This window comes from Stegastes partitus, unplaced genomic scaffold (assembly GCF_000690725.1).
Source record: "Stegastes partitus isolate 25-593 unplaced genomic scaffold, Stegastes_partitus-1.0.2 Scaffold333, whole genome shotgun sequence".
In the NCBI taxonomy this organism is placed as follows: Eukaryota; Metazoa; Chordata; class Actinopteri; family Pomacentridae; genus Stegastes; species Stegastes partitus.
This window is the reverse complement of record NW_007578064.1, coordinates 331,692-335,405: the sequence shown is the minus strand read 5'-3', so window position 1 is coordinate 335,405 and position 3,714 is coordinate 331,692. Positions and strand designations below refer to the sequence as shown.

The following is a 3,714-nucleotide window of genomic DNA, read 5'->3' as shown; positions in this document are numbered from 1 at the left end:
TTGTTTCACTTTATTTGAATGAATGTGACAGTTGGAGCGTTCAGTGTTTTATCCCACGAACGGTGACTAACAATGTTCACCGAGTCAGTGTGTGGAGTGTGCGTGTGTCAGCTTAGACTCATCCAAACTTACCAGGAAGTCAAGTTGCTTCTTTTTCTCCGGCTTCTGCCTCTGTAGTGTAGATACCTGCAACTTGTGTGCCAACGTGAGCACGCACAATTTGTGCTGCTTCAGTTGAATCCTTTTTTTTTTTCTCTTCCTCTCAGTTTGTGTTTCTTGATTGACTTTACATGCACTTGTGATGCCTCTAAATTTTTACAAAGCACCATACCTGGATGCACAAACACCGCAACTGAAGCGAAACTTTCTCCTTATTTACCGTTGCGGAAATCTTGAGATGCTACAAATTACATTGCAGTCAGCAGGTTTGAACCTAATTAACCATAGATTCCAGTTTTGAAGATAACAACTTCTCCGACTGCGTTATCAAACGAGAAGATGTTAGGATCTATTGTTTCAAATCAGTGATTTGTCTGGGTATATCAAAGTTTCCATTTTATTCTAATGAGTCACTAATTACATTTTATTGTAATTAGTCGTATTAATAAAGCCGGACCCCTCCAGTGATTTGGTTCTTGCATTTCTGCTTTAGAAGTAAAACAAGTTGAGAAACAAGTGATGTGAGTGATGCTTTTTTGCTCCTCTTATGTGGCGCACCATTATTTTCTAATCTTGTAACATCGCATTCTCGCACGCACGTTGAAATACAGCAAGCATTAACCTCGTTACATGATAGTGAAGCTCGAGTTCAAGTGAAGCTAATATGAAGCCTCAGTAATCTGATTTAGTCAAATCAGGTGGGTGTCTTCCAGAGTCACAGTCTTAATAAGAAACCCATCTTTTACAGCTGGAGTGCGCAGGATCGTAGGTTGTAGCACAGAAAAAAAATAAAAAAATAAAATAAAAATCCCACCCCCACCCTTCAGGTCTCCCTCCCAAAGCTACTCCTCCAAAAAAACACATGAACACGAACTCTCTGAGTGCTGCTGGAGGACTCATCCACAAGAGAGAGTGTTGGTGGGGAGAGTGCGTTACCTCAAAAACACACAAACAGGCTGCGTCAACACATCTGCAAAACGCACCGTTCAAAGCCAGTACGGACTAATGCAAGATGAATATCATTAAAACGACATCTGTCTTCGTGAAAATGCAAACCAGGAGTGAACATGCACACAGATATAGATGTAAATAGAAATTAAAGAAACTGGAGGAGGATGAAGACCACAAAGGGCGCTAAAATTCATTCATTACCGACGCACTTGATTTGCTTTCGGTTGTAAAGAGACTTTTCACACACACACAAAAAAAATGCCTCTAGCTTTTAGTTAAAAGTTGTTCATTTAATGAAGTCATTGTTTGCTTGTTTTTGGTGCATCTGCCTGAACTAACCACAAGATTCCTGTGTTTTTAAAGTCTTCCCTTTTCGGCTGCCAAATGATGGTCACTTGTATTTGAATGTTGTTTGAAGTGAATGTAATTTGGAATTAAGGATTGCGAAAGGCATGACGGACTTCCAAATTAATGAGGGCTTGGCGTTTGCTCTTTTTGTCTCACAAGAATGATTTTTTAATTTCCAGGGTGTACATTCAGGAGGGTCTGAAGAAACGGTGAGATGCTGCTTCATCAGGCTTCCTCTGCTCTCACTTTGTTTTCTATTAAATATATATAAACCGTATGTATTAATTGTTTCGCTTCCAAGCACCCATTTTTCACAACTTACAAACCCATTTCCGCTGCTCGCCTGCCCCTTCTTCCTACAATGTAAGATTTAGAAGTCTTTGCAGTTTTGCAGGACCACTGGCTCCAGCGCTCGCTGCCAGAAGACAGAAAATATCTTCAAGACTGGCATTTTCCTCCTTAAATCCCATGACATTTTTTTTTTTTTTCCACTTCCTGAATGAGAAAATGAGCGCTTCTCAGAGAAGGGCCAACCAAATAAACCCCTCTTTGGGCCCGGAGCCACTAATCTGTAATTTAATTTCAGGCGGGTGTCTGGGCCATGAGGACACACAGCAAGGTCAAGGGCTACTGTACAGAGAGATCTGTGCGTTTGGGCACGACCTGGGGTTTGATCAACAGTCTCAGGCAGCTTAGGAGGAGCATGTGTTCCCGTGCATGCCTGTGAGTAACGGTTTGTGTGTTAGGGAGGCTTTTCTGCACTACTTATACGAGTCAGACTTGATGCAAGGTAGCTATTTCGTAAATGACAGCAACAAACAATCACAGAGAAAATCCATTATTCAAAACAAGTAAAATGTTTGGGATGACTGAGCATCTGCAAACAGAGAGGGATTAGCCCTAAAATAGGACTGCGTCTAACTGAGAACAATTCAACATGTCAGTGTTGATCTGCATGTAAATGAAATATTTGTATTACTTTGACCATAATTCATGTTTTACTCATTATGTAGAATAGTGTAGTCGGCAGATAAATCAACTAATGGAAAAGTGGAGGGATGAATTTGAACAGCATGGCTAATCCTGTGGGTGAAGAGAAGAAATGTCTGTAATAAACTCGACCTTGTTCTGCCTCAATGAACACAAAGCGGCCCCCGTGAACAGGACCAATAATTACCAATGACCAGGCAGTTTCACCATGTCTCTTTAATGTAAATAGGCACTGGGTTATCACACAGAAATGGCTTTGGCATTCATACATGGACATATGGCACGAGGACTTGGTTAAGTACTTAAAAAAAAAAAAAATGCAATAAAACAACCTGTACAACCCCGAGCCTGGAAGAGATAAAACATTCCGCACCAGCCGCAGAAACGAGCTGAGATAGTCTGTGTTCATTAAAAACAATTTCTTACATATAAGGCTGTCAGGTCAGTGAGAAAATCAGGGTGTATCCCATGCACCATTTGCAGTTTGTTGGAGCTTAGCTGGCATTCAATTTCAATTCCCTCAACTTACTGAATATAGGAGAGCGGCACACACTGACAGGTACAAGTTACTCCAGCGACAGACGCTAATTAGCAAGTGCAGGAGTAATGGGAGAGCCAAGCTCTCTCGCTGGCAGAGAAACAGTGATGGCAACTGAGGCAGGGTCATCTCTTTAAGTGTCTCACTTCCTATTAGACAGGAGATCTCTGGCACATGCCCCATCACAACCCATGCAGAGTGATGTCAGCGACAGAGAAAGGATCCTGTCACATCCTGTCGTTTTCAAACGGAGCTTCTCCTCTGCATGCTGCTTTATAACACAACCCACCCAACCGCACTCGCTCACTGCCCCGGCCCTTCCATTGACAGGAAGGGAGGGAGGGCAATAGAATATAATGGCACATGATGTGTTTATTTGTTTTGATGGAAACTCGAGGGAAAGTCTTAGAAAGAAGATGATGGGCTCATCTTCTGCTCAGCGAGGCTTTGACATTCTGTAGGGGACGCTGGAAATAGTCTCCAGGTTGATGGATAGGTGGAGTGGGATTACCCGCCAGACTCATCTCCTTCCCCCCCGTCTGGCCCCGACTCCTAGAGAAAAAAAAAAAAACCCGACAAAAGCACAATACGTAAAACATCAGGCTGTTCACTGTGGGAGAGATGATTAACTTTGCAAAATAATGAAACACTGCAGGCTGTATGGTCCAATAACTAAAAGCAAGGAGCGCTAACATTCAGCCTCACATCCAGATTACTGATCATTTTCT

The 3,714-nt window shown here is 42.3% G+C and overlaps 1 protein-coding gene across 2 annotated transcripts in view; it reads right to left on the bottom strand.

The window, feature by feature from the left end:
- Positions 1-2,645: 2,645 nt before the first annotated feature.
- Positions 2,646-3,714, bottom strand: part of cd276 (CD276 molecule) — a 72,783-nt gene continuing 71,714 nt past the window's right edge. For both annotated transcript variants that reach the window (XM_008283932.1, XM_008283933.1), the window contains one exon: positions 2,646-3,538. The gene's annotated coding sequence lies outside the window, so the exon portion shown is untranslated. The remainder of the gene's footprint in view (positions 3,539-3,714) is intronic.